This window comes from Thermobia domestica, chromosome 14, assembly GCF_964235325.1.
Source record: "Thermobia domestica chromosome 14, izTheDome1.hap1.1, whole genome shotgun sequence".
Classification (NCBI taxonomy): Eukaryota; Metazoa; Arthropoda; class Insecta; order Zygentoma; family Lepismatidae; genus Thermobia; species Thermobia domestica.
Genome location: NC_137467.1, coordinates 60,881,418 through 60,899,865, shown reverse-complemented (window position 1 = coordinate 60,899,865; position 18,448 = coordinate 60,881,418).

The following is an 18,448-nucleotide window of genomic DNA, read 5'->3' as shown; positions in this document are numbered from 1 at the left end:
TAGAATTTAGGAGGAATACATAAAAGATCTATATGATCAGAAGAACCGCCCCAAAGATATTGCGATTGAAGCAGAGGAAGAGGTGGATGATGATGAAAAAAGACCTAGTATATTGAAAAGTAAAGTAGTACAAGCAATCAAAGACATACGAAGGAGTAAGGCCACTGGAGACGATGACATGCCAGTAGATTTGCTCAAGGAATTAGGAGACAATGCAATGACTGACTTCACTTATTAACAAGATCTACCTGAGTGGAAAATGGCCAAAGGATTTTCTTGATGTTACAATGATTGCACTTCCCAAGAAAAAGCAAGCAAAGAAGTGCAGCGATCACAGAACCATTAGCCTGCTTTGTCACACTGGAAAGATTATTGCATACAGAACAGGCGGCTGGAAAGCAAGATAGATGAGAGGTTAGAAGAAGATCAATTTGGATTCCGGAAACGAAAAGACATCAGAGATGCTATTGGATTGATGAGAATTATATCAGAAAGAATTCTTGATGTAAAGGAAGAGTTGTGTTTGTGCTTGATCGACTGGCGGAAAGCTTTCGACCGGGTTAATTGGACGAAACTCCTGAAAATACTTAAAGAAATCGGAGCCAACTGGAGAGATCGACGACTCATTCGAAACCTGTACATAGGACAACGAGTGAAGATGCGCTTGAATGAAGGAAAAATCAATAGTGTGGAGATTGAGCGAGAAGTCAGACAAGGATGTAGTTTGTCGCCCCAATTATTCAAATTTACAGTGAATATTTAATGAAGGAAGCATTAATCGGAACTGGAGACTTCAAGATTGGAGGGCAGATCATTAACAAGATCAGGTATGCAGATGATACGGTTATAATATCTAAAACCGAAGGAGGACTACAGGAGATGATTGACAGAATAGTTGATACTGGAAAACTATATGGAACGGAAATTAACACCGAAAAGTCGAAAGTCATGAGAATATCCCGTGGAAACACGCCCTTACGGATCAGAGTAGAACAAAAAGTACTTGAAGAGGTCGATAATTTCAAGTATCTGGGAAGTATTTTGACGAGAGACGCTTACTGCACCAAAGAGATCAGGTCAAGAAATGCTATAGCTAATGAAGCATTCAACAAGAAAAGATCACTCTTAACTAGCAGGCTCAATATTGGACTTAAGAAGAAGTTGGTCCAGTGCTATATATGCAACATTGGACTATATGGTTCAGAGACTTGGACATTACGGAAGTTAGAGAAGAAATATTTGGAGAGCTTCGAGATGTGATGATGGAGGAAGAAAGAGAAGATAAAATGGACAGAGAGGGCAACAAACGAAGATGTTCTAACACGGATAGGAGAGAAGAGGACACTTCTAGGTACCATCCTTCGTAGAAAGGTCAATTGGATTGGACACATCTTGAAAAGAAATTGTCTTCTTCACACCGCCATAGAAGGAAAGATGGAAGAGAAGCGAGGAATAGGAAGAAGAAGAACACAGCTGATCGATGATTTGAAAGATAGGAGAAAATATTGGGAGTTAGAAGAGGAAGCTGAAGATCGACAAAAGTTTAAGAAACATTTCCAGGCCCAAATCTAAAATTGAAAAAAAATCCTCATTAGTCCCAGGCCCTGCCGAAAGGCAGAATATATAATAATAATAATAATAATAATAATAATAATAATAATAATAATAATAATAATAATAATAATAATAATAATACATTTGCTTGATTCAATGGTATCGGCGTATCGAGTTACAAGTGAACTAATATGTTTGGTGCATTACGCAAGTATCTTGTACAGATTCTAACAATGTAGTTCATCTCTATATGAATATTCTACTGAAATGTTCTAGATATTAGAGGATGCCATATCAAAAAGAGTGATTAAGCAAAGATTGTACACCAATAAACCATATTCCAGAGAAAATTTCAAAAAAAAATCCAGCGTCCACAGACCTGAGATAGCGTGTATTGATTATTCTTTTAGCTAGTATACATTTATCTGCATTTGTTGTCGAAGAGAACAAACAAAGTACGACCTTAATTTCCATTACTTAAATCTATATTTTCGTATTTCATTTCATTTTTTTTTTTTTTTTTTTTTACAAGAACCATTTGTTTCTGCTTTTATATTTACGATTTTACTAATAAGTTTCGCAAAATATCCTTCAAACTTTGTAATACCTTTCAACTAGCTTTAGAAAATAGTTAAATCAGATTAAATCCTCTCTTTTAAGAATGAAACACATGACAAAAAGCACTCGGCCAACACAAAAACTAAATAAAACAATTAAATCATTACATACGCTTTGCTACGTTTAGTAGAAGCAAAGCTCATTTGCCAATGACAAAATCAGATTTTGTGGCTTTTGGGATCCATTGGTTTAAAACATACTTTTAACTACCATTATAAGGATTAATACAAAATGAGGACAAAATGAGTTTTATTTGTGTATGCTTCGTCGACTACAACAGCTTGTTCTTCCTTTTTTTCTCGTTTTAAACGTTACGAGTACTTCTGCTAAGTACTAGTAACGTTTTCACTAATAATAAAAGAGATTTAATACTTCTACGAAACAGTAATACTTTATGGTTGTATAGATTCTTACTAAATTCAAAACCTGTAACTCTTTCAATTAAAAAGTCTAATATTTTTAATATATTCCTCTTGTTTTAATTCATATTTATTTATTAAGGAGATTAGTTTTCCAATCAAATCATCTTCATATATTTACATTGTTTATCTGTCCATCTGGGACGCAAAACAATTAAACTTTCTTTATATACAAACGTTTATTAGCATTTTTTTTAAATTAATGCAAATTTGTTGATTTATCGTATTTTCTAAATTTTGTTGAAAGGAGCTGGTCATTTTTGAGGCATCATATGATACTGTTATCATTGAGTGACATTTATAAGTTGCTTATGAATTCTTACATGAAAGGTGAGTGATGATTCATCCAGTAATCTGACGCAACATGAGGACACGTGATTTTCAAACGAGGAACGTTTGAATGCAAGAAAAGCCCAGGTGGCAAGTGAACTCGTTTTCAGAGATAAAACTGCTGATAATGTTTATTTAAAAGTCTTTCTTGATATTAAAAGGACTTGCTGGAACAGTTATTTGTTTATTTAGGAGTGTCTTGTATGCATGTAGGGTGGTTCAAGTGCGATTTTGTGTGTTTGCTTGAAGAGGACTCTTTGAATTGTTGTAAACTGTGGTTTTGGAGAAATGGGTAAGTGAAAAGATATGTTGACAAAGAAACGAGCTATAATTCGCACTTTGTTGAACTTGACAACGATGTCCAAGTTGGAAATTAGTAGGGGCATCGTGTGTCGCAAGATTGGCATAAAACTTAAGCCATGGGAATGCATTGTCACCAAAACTTAAAGCTGCTTGCGGCAGAAAATAATCTCTATCATCCTACGCAGACAGACTGCTGATAAGGAAATCAAGAAAAAATCGTCAAGCAACTTCTACACAATTACATGCAATGCTAGAAAATCCTGGTGTCCATGTTTCGTTAAGAACTGTTGTTTGAGAGAGTCTCCATGAGAGTGTGTCCATGTTTCGATTGTTTGAGAGAGGTCTGAAAGCTAGGCGTTCCGGAAAGAAAGAAAACTGACTCCAGCAATGGTGAAGAAACGGTATCGGTGAGCCAGAAAGCACCAGGATTGAACTGCAAATGATTGAGGAAAGATAGATTAATATTTTATTTGTCATTTGATTGCAATACCTCACTTAATTTACCATTAAAGTGTAAATTGATAGATTGCAGATGTACAGGTTGCTTGTGTTGTTGGTCACTGCAAAAATTATAATGTGATTCATGAAGGGTTTAGTAATTTTCAAGTCATTAAAACATGGTCATTTGCCCACAGGTTGTATTCAGTGATGAGACCATAATTTCTATCGAAGAGGAGAAATCCCAGTATGTGAGGACAACTGAAGGAGAAGCCTTTAAGGCAGATTGTGTTAGACAAAATGTGAAATATCCAACACGAGTGATGGTATGACGCTGCATTAGTGTGAAAGGAACGGGACGTCATCACATATCAAAAAGTCATCACAGAACATCTTTTGCCACAGTTGCGTGAATAGTTTCCATCTGGAGGCACGATTTGTATGCATGATGGTGCGCCATAACAGAAGGCTAAGACTGTTTCCAAGACTTTGGAATAGAAAGGCGTCAGAACCCTTTCTTGGCCTGGAAACAGTCCAGATATAAACCCCATAAAGCTTCTGTTGGCCTTCCTGAAGAAAAAAGTTACGGACCAGCATATAACTTCAATAAACCAGCTGTTATAAATGGCGAATAATGTATGGCACGGTGATCCAGAAACAAAGAACTTTTCCTGTACGTTAATAGACCAGATGCCTAAACGAATCCAGGCATTATGTCAAGTCAAAGGTCTCCAATACTTTAACAGCATGCAGAATGTATGGGATACAAAATTATTCAGATATTAATACATTTAGAGACGTATTCTTTCTTTATTTGTGATTTTCTTTTCACATGGAAATTCTAAAATTGCTGATAATTTGTCCAAGTCTGTATTTACTCTATCTGTCCATCCGTCCGAAACAGAACCAACCAAAATTTCTTTATATATTTACTTTGTCTGCCTCCCGTCCGGGACACAAACCAATCAAACCTTCTTCATAGATTTGGCCTGTTTGTCGTCGTCCAGGACCCAAACCTTCTTTATATAGTTACTCTGTCTGTTCGTCTGGGACACGAACCAACCAACACTTCTTTACGTGTTTACTCTATCTGTCCGAGACACAAACCAACCAAACCTTCTTCATAGCTTTACTCTGTCTGCCGTCGTCTGGGACACAAACCTTCTTTGTATACTTTCTTTGTCTGTCCATCCGTCCGGAACACAAACCAACCAAATCTTCTTTATATATTTACTCCGTATGCCTGTCCGTCCGGGTCACAAACCAATCTAATCTTTATATATCGGGCTCTATCTGTCCGGCTGGAACACAAATAATCTCCAGAACTACTTAATGGATCACCAATAATTTTGACCAGAATGATCGGTTAAAAATTAGGAATCGAAATCGGTAGTGGAGGTAATTTATTCACCGGAAGTGCTACAAATCAACCATTTCCGGTTTTAATGTTGAGCAATGCAGAGAAAAAAAAACGTTAATGCAGGAAACTGTTTCCTGTAATCAATTAAGTGTCTCAAGAATAGATTTTAACCCCATTCTTAACTCTTTACAAGGACCAGAGGTGGTAATATAAATGTACTACAACATCTGTTTCAATATGGATTTAATGATATTAACAGAGGTAAAAACAATAAAAGATAGCAACAAACGATCATTTGGAATGATTTGGAGTTCTGAGAATAGGAACTGTCTTCTCTCTTAACCTTCTAGTTAAATTAGAAATGGCAAGAATGAACCTTTTCCAGTTTTACTGTTGATATCTATAAAGTATAAACGGTAATAGATAGCGAGACGAGATTTTCTACATTTGCATCCTATTCTCTCCAAGCCAAAAGTGGTAGAAAACTGCTACCGTTACCCGTTTAAATATAAACTGAGCAAACATCACGGCATACAAACAACACATCTGGTGTGTATGTACGTGTCTCTGCTACTTTTTTTCTTTTAACATCCACTTCGAGTAGTTCTGATATTTTCAAGTGAATCTTTGTTAAGCTTGGGATTTGAACTATATATACCTGAATACTACTCCAATTACTTTCTTCTTTCCTACTTTCTTATAATACGGGGGTAAGTCGGGAAATCTTTCTCTTTGTGTTTATGGACAGAGATGACAGATAAGATAATTAATATACTGAAAAAATAACAAACAAATCTTATTTTACTTTCTCAGATAAGCACCAAGGACGTTGATACATTTGTCATACAACTTTACAAGGTTTAAAAATCCCTCTTGGAAAACATACATATCCCTCGTACGGAATAAACTCCTTTCTCGTTGACGCTGTCTTCTCTTCGTCATTGGTTCCAAACTGCCTTCCAAGAGAACCTTCTTCAATATTGAAAAGAGATGGAATTTGTAATGGACCCGTACTCAGCTTCATTGCAAATCTAATTGTAATTTACAGAACATATTTTGTTTATAATTTACTTTGTTAATAGTAGAATTCCATACTGTAATTTATTTCACGTTCAGTTGTTGTAAATAACATCCAATATTATGAAACTTACAAACTTATCTAATGATCAGGAATAGATGATTACTATACGAAAATAATATATGTGACTGTTTTTCAAACTTTTAACTTTGTTCGTATTCACTCGAAATCCGTAAAATCACTATCATAGTATCAGACACTTTGAAAGTACACTCATCTCCAAAATTATCGCATGTCTATAAATATGTTGTTGTAGATCGGTAATTTTTATGTTAGTATGTGTATAATCGGCAAAGATATATATTTGGAAAATTTCATGTAAAAAGAGCCGTAAATGAGAACAATAAAACGGAAATAAAACTTTCTTGTCCATTTAGCAAAATTTTGTTATACTCATTCTTATTTTCGTATTTATAATTCTTTTCCCATGAAATTTACCACAAATATACACTTCCCGATTATACACATAGTGTCAATATTAAAAGTACCCTGCAAAATATTTATCAAATTATGTTCATACAAGGAGACAGCTATAGATATGTACAATCATTTTGAGAGGCCGCGGTGGCTTAGTGGTAGAGCGTTCCTCTTTGGTGCTTGGGGTCTCGGGTTCAAACCCTGCTCCCGTCAAGTGAACTTTGTGGTGGACAAACACCGCGTGTGTGGGTTTTCTCGGGGTTCTCCCGTTTCCTCCCACTTTTTTCATTCCACCATTTCATTCATTTCTCATAATCACCGTCTCCTTTAGTCTAACCGGCATAACTGTGGGACGTAAAACTCAAAGATCTCATTTCATTTCATTTTTACAATCATTTTGGACATGAGTGTACATTGTCCAATTTGTGTTACTTGTGTTATTATTGCTGTGGAGGCCACAAAAAATGGTCATGTAGAGTCCTAAGTTTAGCTGCGTAAATAATTAGGTTAAGTTTTCATTCTTATAAATTTATTAATTGTGTTTTATTTTTCGTTTTAGGTGTTGCTGCGTAGGAGAGCTTCCTAGATTAGTACATATCGGTTTTGGGAATACACACACACACACACACACACACGTATATATATATATATATATATATATATATATATATATATATAATTGTAGATTATTTTACTCTATTTATTCTATTTCTTTTATAACATTCACTTCAAAAGCTTCGTACCTTTAACTATTCTTTGCCTGTTGCCTTTAGTTAATTATCACTAACTTATTATTTAATTACAACTAATACAGTAATATATATATATCTAGTGTTATTTTATATATATGCTACTGAAAAGCTTCCATGATCCACGGTCTTCCTCTAACCTCTTCGTTTTCACATACCATATCTCTGTATTGATATCTTCCATTAATTGTAGTCTCCTTCGCCCTCTCCCTCTCTTTCTTGCCACAATACCCTCTAGTACATCCCTCATGATACAGTTCCTTCTTACCCAATGTCCAACCAGTTTCTTTTCCTCTACTTAATAATATCTAAAATTGTTCTTTTCTCTTCCACCATTTGTAAGACCCTCTTATTCGTTTTTCGCTTGATCCAGCAACTTTTTTTTTTCAATTCTCCTCCACACCCACATTTCGAAAGCTTCCAGTCATTTTCCATCCTTTCTGCTTAATGTCCATGTTTGTCACCCATTCATCACAATCCTGTACACGAAACATTTTATGAATCTTTTTTCTTAACTCTTATTTATTCAAAGTTGAGCATTTTTGTTATTGTCAATAACACAATTCTCAATTATTTACTCATTTAGCTCATTTTCTTTTTCAGATACTCTCAGCGGACGTGCAGATAAGATAATAATCCGAGCAGGTATTACGTTCTATGCATCTGTTCTATAAGATATTAACAACACATTTCCTACCAGTATGTTTTTGAACTTTACAGTATGTATGTAAGGACAGTGATGGTGTCAATCAAGCTGAGAACTTCTCTACGATGAATAAAGATAATTTTCTCAAACACTGACCACTTCAGAGATAGATGTAAATCTAATAGGCCTAAAACTTTTCTAATAACAAAACACGAAGAGTTAGTACTGTTACGAATATAATAAATTGGGTTAATTTCCAATTCCCTCTTCACCATCAATTTTCAATGTGGACATTCTGAATTATGATTATTTAATCATGTTAATTTATTAAGTAGTCTACTAGCATAAAGTAAGAATACTGTACAGGGTGAACCAAAAGCAAATATACAGTACCGTACTGATCAGATCATTGCATTTTATATCATTTCGTTGTGTTATCCATCAGGTAGACTTAGTTTCTTTATTATTTGTTCTTAAAGCCTTTTTACTTATACCTTAAGCTCAGAACAGGCGAAGCAAATGAGCCTATAAGCTAGAATGTTATACTTGATCAATGCAGGGGTGTACACGTACTTTTGGGCAACCCTGAATATTATAAGATGTTTCAGCTGCTCTTCCCGCTGAAACTGTGGAGACTGTGGCGCCGCCATTCAGGGAAGTTGGGTACTACCAACTACTAAAACCAAGAACGAATCAAATCATTCAGAGCGCGTGAGTCTGATATAATTAGCCAATGATATACTTAGATACTGCCAGTAACAGACGATGCAGTTAGTTACAACTCTAGCCGGAAGTGTCGCAGTCACTTTTATTGCATTGTGGGAACGATTTGAATTTCCATTAGGAATATAGGGAGTGGTTCATCAGAGTAATCAGTGGTCTAGTAGTGTCGGAGGTAGAGATGCAAGGGCTCGGAAAAAAACCGGCTTTTTTGGAAAAAAAACTCGGTTTTTTCTGCTTTGCTTTTTTGCTTCGGAAATTTTGGGCTTTTTCAAAATACTGCTTTAAATTGATAAAACAGACTTTGTATCGCTTCTCTATAACACAAAAAATCATTTAAATAGTGGTTGATGCTGATAATAATATAAAACATCGAAAATAAACTATGGATTTCGAAAAAAATATTTCAAACAATTTTTCTTCAACATATTTACATTATGAATTCCACAGGATTAACCAATGTATATAATAAGAATTTTTTAACCTCCTATATACAAAAGTAAGCAGAGTTGGCAAGAACCGTGGTTCTTTTTGAAAATGCCAAAAACCCGTTTTCTGGGGGATGTTTAAACCAGGCTTTTTTGGTTTAAACCAGGCTTTTTTGACCTAGATTTTTTGCTTTATGTATTTATATTACATATTCACAGAAATAAGTTTGTTTCGCCTTGATGTTATTATGCAACATCGGGGTTATGCCGGAAGAACTCCCATAAGCTTAAAGAAGTGCGGTCAGTAAATTTCTTAAGTTGAGAATCTCCCGCCCTAGCCATTGGGAAAATCCCGTCATTACTTGAAATGTAAGACAATAACGGGAAAATCCTGTTATTGCTTTGCATGTAAAATTTAAAGGTCAACGTACCATAATCAGTACGCTAAAACTGAGGTATTAAATTACAAATTTAGTACCGGTACGTAGATATCATTGAAAGTCCAATCCAAGCTAATGTTGGAAGCTACGTAGGCAATCGATAAATTTTGCCAATTTCTATCAATATATTTAAGCAATATTGGCTTCTTTATAAAACAACACGCATTTAGGCATGTAGAAATATACAATTTGGTTTGTTTCGTATATTTAGGCTTAACATCCTTACGAAATACCGAGGTTATCAAGGAGAAGACTTTCGCTTAAACTGACATCCGAACCGCTACTTGGGTTACGCATGAAAGAAGGTTTGTGGTTCGACCGAGAATTGAACATGGGACACCTTGATTAAAAGGTGAAAGGGAAATAAAACTATTGCAGGTGGTTTGATATCTGGAAACGTTACCATGAAGTTCACACGATTCGCATTTTTCATTCTTTTTATTTTTTTTTTTTTTTTGGTTTAAACCAGTTATTAAAGAAAAAAAAGTTGGTGTAAACCAGCCAACCCTAAAAGTAAACACTTCTTTTTAAAGAATACACAAATAACTAGCAAAATAGTATGTAGTATTTTTACTTCAAAATATACCATACCCTCTTTTTGAAACAAAATAAAATTAAAATAAAACATAAGAGAAATACTTAGATTTATATGATACACTTAAAGGCTGCACATCTAGAGCTTTTGGTTCTGTATATTCTTGAAATTCTACAGTTAAGTTTTATAGAACCACCATCATAGTTTACCCAATCCTCAAGTTTTCTGAATTTTTAACAAGAGGAACGGAACCCCCCCCCCCAAAAAAAAAGACTACGGAATATATTTAAGTTAAGCTAAATACAACTGCACAACAAACATGACTGAGTGATTAGCTTTTGTGCTTCTATCGGGAAGTCCGGGATTCAACCAGCATTCGACCATTCTGACAAAGCTTTTCTTCATTCCATCTGTGAATGTAGAAATAGTGCGTGTACTGTGAGTTGGGCGACTTCCTTTTTTATTGTTTTTAAATCGTTATTATTACTAATTACCAGCAGTGGCGGTTTTGCGAAGGTTAGGGGGCGGTCTTTCGGACTGAAGCCCGTTCCCCAAAGTTACGGAATGTCTGCAACAAACTAAATATCTATTATTTATGCCTTTACTCATAAACTTTAAGCTCCCGTCAAATAAAAATTACGAATGTTTAGAAAAACTAAACATTAGTAAGAAACCCTTCCCAAAATACTTTTCTAAATCCGCCACTGATTCTCAGTATAAAGTGATTTTTAAAGCTGTATCCGGAAGATTATTGCTAAATATATAAACGAAACGAAATATTAGTTATGCCTGTACTCATAAACTTCAAGCACTTCCCAAATAAAATTAGGACATTTTAGGAAACGAAACAATCAGAAAAAATCCTCCTAAAGTACTTTTCTAAATCCGCTACTGATTATTTGTATAAATTGGTATTCAAGGTTGTGTCCGGAAAATTATTGCTAAATCACTTCACAGCTACAGTATAACAGAAATGTGAAAGTACGGTTTGACGGATATATTGAAAAACGTACGCTTTGACGGATAAATAGAAAAACGGGCAAGTTTAACTTTTGTGCTAGAAGCTAGAGTACTAAAAGCTCTTAGAAATGAAACACGGATGACAAACTAGAGAAGAAAAAAGATGTCGATAACTCAAAAGTTAAAATAAAGTTAAATAGCCTCTAAAATTACCCTCAAATACTACATTCTTCATGTTAGCTTAAATTCGTAAAACATGTGCTCCATCCATCTTAATGGTGAATTTCAGAGCGAAATATCACATTCAGGTCATGGAATTCTTATCTAACTATAGAATATACTATAAGAAAGCTATTTAGATAGAAAAATCATGAAGTTGAAAAAAGCCAACATTTCCAAAATTCTCGTTTTTTTCCCAAAAAGCCGGCTTTTTATGTGAAAAAAACCATCGATTCAAAAAAGCCGGCTTTTTTGCATCTCTAGTCTCAGGAGAAACATCCCAGGTTCGACCGATTTGTCTACAGACCAATCTCCTTCGGAATTATTAGCTAAAAAGTTCCTCAAATTATGCCTAATTATAACTGTAGATTAAAATAGATTATCATAAAAATCTCCATTAATGTTAGTTTGTAATTTTTCAGTTTGTTAAAGTAATTTATAAGATTAAATTATAATGAAATCTGATGAAGAATGTTTCTTTTTAATTATAGTTTTATATATCTTCATTGAATATAAACATTTATATAAGTTTTCTTCTCCTTCGGGTTCAGTTTATAATATCGAAACTTTCCATCAACTTTACATTTCGAAATACTTGTTAGTATATAATACTTTTGGTTATGCATGCCATAAATAACATTTTAACAGGAGAAATTTCAGGCAAACAAATGTATAAATTAAAATAACAAAATAATCAACTTATGACGCGTAGTGACAATGTAGAAGGGCACAACAACTCTTGAAATTCCTCGTAATCCAGTCATTAAAGGTTTTGTATCGGGACTAATTAGTAACAAGCTAATTTTTTTAAGGAACGTTAGATCATAATATAAGGAGTATTTTCTGAAAAGTCCCTCCCCCTCTTGCTTTCCTCTCTACTCCCTTAACCTTTTAGACTCCTACATTTTTTAAGGAAAATTATGACTTTCAGTTAAGTAGCTACTACATCAGTACTGTTCGCCCGGTTATACGTCGTTCTCTTCAGAATAAAACATGCTCTCAAATGATGTCATGCACATGTTTGCATGATGTACAAGAGAAAGGAAATTTGAGGTAAAATAAAGAACTTTCCCTCCGAAAAAATCCCTTTTTTGAAATGTAGTGCCCTTTGGAGAAACCCTTCCTACAAGTCCTGAATATAATCTACTTTGCAAAGTACTGGTCTATATGTAATGTGTGTTCCAAGTTTTGTTGCAATATCTAGAATAGTTACGACGGAAAAATATTTCTTAATCCTACTTGGCAATACCGAATTTCATATATAAATAAAGAAAAGTGGGATATATATATATATAAAATAAATTTCCAAACACAGTACTATACATCCAAGTATCATGGGTAATACGTCATTCTTTTCAGAATGAAACAATACGTTAAATGATACCATGCGCATGTGTTTATAATGTACGAAAGAAAAGTGTTTGGGGATAAATATGAAAATTTCCCTCCAAAAATCCCTTTCTGAAATTTGGGGATCCCTGAAGCGGTACCGGGTACAGATGCCTTAACATAATCTACCTTGAAAAATACTATTTTCTATACATAACGTATGTGCCAAGTTTCGTTGCAATATCTAGAAGAATTATGAGGAGAAAAGAATATTTCTTAATTTTATTTGATAATACAAATGAATATTTTCAGGGAATCGAATCCAGTAACAGCACTCTTACTCTTCTAATATACCACGAAAATATGACAAACGGAATGAAATATAACTCTTAGGTTTAAAACATATACATGCATATACATTATTAATAATCTATGCACAAAAGTAATATTTTATTTATAACTATTATGTACAAATTTGTTTTTTACTTGTATTATTCCTAATTAATGTGGTCAATTTTGGTTAAGGGAATTGTTCCTAACTTAGGTTTGGGCCGTTCCGTTATCTATCACCTATGAACCCGCCATGTTCTCGACTGGCAAGAATCGGTAGCTGATTAACAGTGCAAAATAATGACTTTATACTGTAATAATATCACGGACCACCCACCTGAAACACATGCAATGTAGAAAGTAGAACCAAATATTCTACTTTCTACAATATTACTACACATTTTATACAATCGGTGTTTACTTATTGACTGATAAAATTCAATTCAGCTCTCAGTCGAATCTGGTTAAAACACTCTGCCACTCTGTTCACACTCGTCATCATCGAAGTGAATAACATCGTCATAGACAGGAGAATTATCTCAGGAAAGTCCATTACAGTGTTCACACTAGACGGAACAATATAATCCTAATTTCTAAATATAGTTGGCCCAAGATCAGATCTGAGAGAAACGAGACAAAGATCACCAGGTGCAAAAGTCTTAGAGGTTGGTGCTGATATCAAAGCTTTCCTTTAACATATTCCATCTTCACGATAACCATCAAAAACGACAGTGTCATTTCTTCCGTATATGTTTACAATGTACACTTAGTGTTCACTGAATTACGACCTCTACACAAGAAAGTGTAAAAAGCAGCCAAGATGATTATATGACCAGCCCGACCGGTAGTATAGCAAAGAAAGAACATATTCGAGGTTACATGTTACCAAATAGCACACTGTTATAATGGGAGGTGGGCAGGATTTATCTGCATTTTATAGGGCATGGTTGTGGGTATCCGAGCAATAGGTACGTCAATATCGAGACAAAGATCACAAGGTGCAAATGTCTTTGAGCTTGGTACTGGTATCAACTTCTCGGGTGCGCCCGTTCCTGTGTAATGAAAGTGTACGAGGAGCGGGAAGAAAAATGGGTAACGATATCCCAGAGATAGAACTACGGGGACGTATGGAAGTTTAAAACGCGGGGCAAGCGTTTCGTCAAACGCTCGTGACAGCCAAATGAACCATCAATGTCTGGGAATTACGTGACCAATACAGTGATGGATGAACAACACTCATATCACACGCAACTATACGGCGTACACTGATACGCATGCAGTTCCATAGCAGATTACACACTCGCCTCCCACTCTTCACGACTCGTTACCATAGACTTCGTCGCCCTCTAGCACTGGAACGTCGCCCTCTAGCTAATTGGACCGTGGATGATTGATGTGTTGGTCCGATGAATCACTGTTCGTATTACTCCTCTCGGACGGGCGTATGCATGTGTGGCGTCAACATCACGAAGCTATGGATCCTTCGTGCATGATGCGTACTGTACGAGTGCCTGTATGGTTTGGGGATACTTCTGTTGGCATGGGGGGACGTTGGTGTGTATGGACCACAACGAGACATCCGTTTTGTACCTGCAGGTGTTAGAGAATCACAAACACCCTATAATGCAAAACTTCTACCCCCACGAAGACAGTATTTTCCAGGACGGCAATGCACGGTGTCACCAAACCAGGACTGCACTTGCTTGGCTTAAGGAACATTTCACGGAGCTCTAGCATATGAATTGGTTCCCTATCTCACTGGATCTTAATCCTATAGAATATTTGTGGAATGTTACTGAACAAGCTCTTCGCACCATCACTCCTGTACCAACATATGTGAGCTTGTTGTAGAATTACATCAGGAATATATGTGTGAATACATCAGGAACCCGTGGAAACATATCAACAACTACCAGAATCCATGCCACGCCGTGTTTAGGTCGTCCTCTGAGCAAAAGTGGACCAACAAAGTATTAGGTAGATGGTCGTAATTCAGTGAAAACTTGGTGTAGTTGCTAGTTTTGAATAACATTTCCGCAAGTACAAGGAACATAACAAATGAGAAATCCACCATCAATCACTACAACTGATTTCATTTTCTGCTTCGATCAACTGCAATACAGTTATAATATAAGTGGTTTTATACCTTCTCGAATTTCTCACTATAGTAGTCACAAATCCCCTCCATACTGGCTGCGAGCCATATAAGGTTGAGGAGAAATGTATATTGTGAAGATTGGGCTGTAAGAGATCTTACTTGTTAAAGTTCACTTAAGTTTTCAATGACCATTGAAGAAAGACCTGTACTTCTCTTTTTTATTGGATGTAAGTACTCTCGGATAGTTGTGGTGTTAATAAAAGACTTAATTGGAATTCTCTTAACTGTTATCTGATACAGGTACCTGACGTGACACAATGAATCCCTCTCAGGAGATCTCCCGTACCTTTGTTATAAAGACTTCACACATTTACGTCAACATTGTCAAAAACATGTTGAAGAAATCCATTTGAATGAATAGCTGGGGAGCTAGCGTTAATGGTCAATGTTATGTAGATTGTGGCTTCACGGTAAGATGTTCACACTCCCATTGATGAAATATGTTTATGAAGTATTTTGTACCCTATAATCGATGTAAATTGAGAGGAAAGCTTGTCTACATGGGTGACAGAAACGATCTAGGTCTTACCGCAAATACGAGAGCGTGAGTTATAACAACGCAATTACTTTCAGCTTTCTGGAATTCACTTGAAATTCTTATTATGTATCTTGTGATGTAAAAATATCAAGACTTTCTGGAATAAGATATATGCCCCCCTGAATTAATCGTGTTATTAAAATCTTGCACTTTCTAAATACACTTTCTCCGTAAATTTTCGTGCACATTGCCTTTTCTTTGTACGCTAGGTTCGCGAATAAAATGTACACCATTTTTACAACTACATTGTCTACATTAAGTTCATTTCCACAAATTATACAAACGAAATCAAAATTATAATTTGTTATATTATAAATGTTGCTCAGGTACATGGAACAATATGAAATAACTACAATCTGGTCAATGTAATATATTATACTGAGTTAACATTCATTAATCAAAATTATATGGGAATTTAAATATTAGGAACATTACTTTCTACTTTCTGTTATTAATTACGGTAAGTGATATTGACAGAAAGAAATAGTAATTTTGACAGCTCGAAAATGATTAAATATTGTATAATTACACAACGTTGTAAAGTGTTATGAATTTTAAATTGAAGTTTAGTGTTTAAAATGAAACGCATTTGGGTTTTTATCCAGGCATATTATATATTTTATACAACTTTTTTTTAATTGACTGGGAATAATCATGTAGTGATTAAACCTTTCAATGCTTGCCTTGCACTTTAAAACTGCTATTTTGCAATTAAACCTAAAGTAAATTTGTCTGTAGATTTTTTTTAAAAAAAACATAAAAGTCTAAATTGATTATGAGCATGTAAACAAAATGTTACGTTCTAATTAAAGATAACAAATCAGAATACTAAAGGCATAATAATATATGAATATATTTCAAATTATAAACCAGAAACCTTACAGAAAAAGGAACCTACTAGATACTCATTAAATATTTCTCACTTTTACTGCACAAAATCACTTAGCACATACAAGTTTCATGAATCTCCCACTTAAACTCAAGCATGAAGGTAGACAGTGTCAAAGCCGGATTAATGCGCGCGCCTAGCTGGCCCAATAGGATGGCTTTCCCGCACCTGCAGTCATTTGGTAAGAACTCTTTGGACATCGTTCCCATTCCTATAAACCTATTAATACCTATATCATTTTAAAGCCAATAAAACAAGCTAAAAGTTTTGTTTGAAACATTTTGTTGTAGCGTTATCAGGTTTTTAGTAATAATAACAAAAATGTTGAACATTATATTGAAAAATCTACTTTTTCAGCAATTTATTTCAATAGCGCCATATATACTTACTTTAGCTAAAAAAAAAACATAAGGACATAATTTAAAGACCATAATGTGAGGAACATAACTTTAAAAAATCATGTTGATACGAGCTGGCGTGATCGAGTTATTGACATTTTAATGTAGCTATGCAAATTTGTATGTTTCGATCCGTTGGGGGCAAAGCAAGAGGGGGAGGGTTGGGGACTTTTGAGGAAATACTCTCCTTATGATGTTGTAATAACTGGCAAAGTTTCAGCTTGTTACTAATTAGTCCCAACAAAAGCCTATTTTTTGCCTTGACTGGACTATCGGGATTGTTGTAGACGGCGTCACTCGGATTTGAATGTATGTTTCACTTAAGGGTCTTTACTACAGCGAAATTAAACTACCGCTAATTTTAAAGTTTTCTGTAATATCTTCAAAACAAATAAAAATATTCGAAACGTAGTGAACTAGACAATACGATTATCATGTGATGCCTTTACCACAATTCACCTATCTGCTTTTGGCATGCCGCTATTTATAGAACCCGCAAAAAATGCTAAATCTATCGACAGTTGAAAATCGAAAGCACATACTGTAACGCCCCCATCCGCATAAGTTGTGATAACGGTATAACATCTACTCTATTAACCTTGGTATCACATGGAAATAAAATTGCCTAGTGCACTACATTTGTGCTTTTCGAATATTTTTATTTATTTTGAAGATATTACAGAAAAACTCTAAAATTAGTGGTAGTTTAATTTTGCTGTAGTTAAGACCCTTAACTACTGGATATCAGTCCTCAGGGAGACTTAACTGTATGTATCGAACAAAGGGGTGGACTGGTCCACTCAGCTAAACCACCGAGTGAGCTAACACTGTTAAGATAACGAACACGTTTCCTGTAAAATACTGTTATTATATACTAAATAAAGAAGCAGTGGGTAAAATAATCGGACACGCTGAAAGTTCAACCTGGCAACCCAAAAATAGTAATTACTACGTTATCAATCTTATCGTAATCACTATATAAATATTACGAAAAACTTATCATCGTATGAGATCTTATATAATGAACTAATCTTTCTTTATTAACCCCTTTTTATCTATTATTATCTTATATTATTACACTATAATTCCGATAAGAATTCTTACAATTCTCATCCTTTTGATCTGCGATCGTTCACGACAACTAAACTTAACTAAATGTAAATCTCTTCTTCTCTTCTCCAAAACCGCTAATGCTTATATAAATAGGTGCCTTGAACATACATTCCTATCAGGCCCGTATCCAGGAGGGTCTAGGGGGGCCGGGCCCCCCTAAATTTTTGCTGACCCTCCTAAAATTTTCACGGTAGGGTTGCAAATGAACTATAATATGGTAATGAATTATAATATAATATAGTTGGATCGGCCCCCCATAACTTCAGCCGGGCCCACCCTAAATTTTTGGACTAGCTATCGGCCTGATTCCTATAGGCTACAAATATAAAATGTTTTATGTATGTCTCACAAGGAGGGTTTTTAAAATTAAAACTAACTTGTCCACGTATTAATAGTACCTATTTTTGGGTGTCATGATGACGGTACTCGGAGTGTTTATCTACAGTCCCGCAGACTATCCCTTATTAGCCACTTCTGAA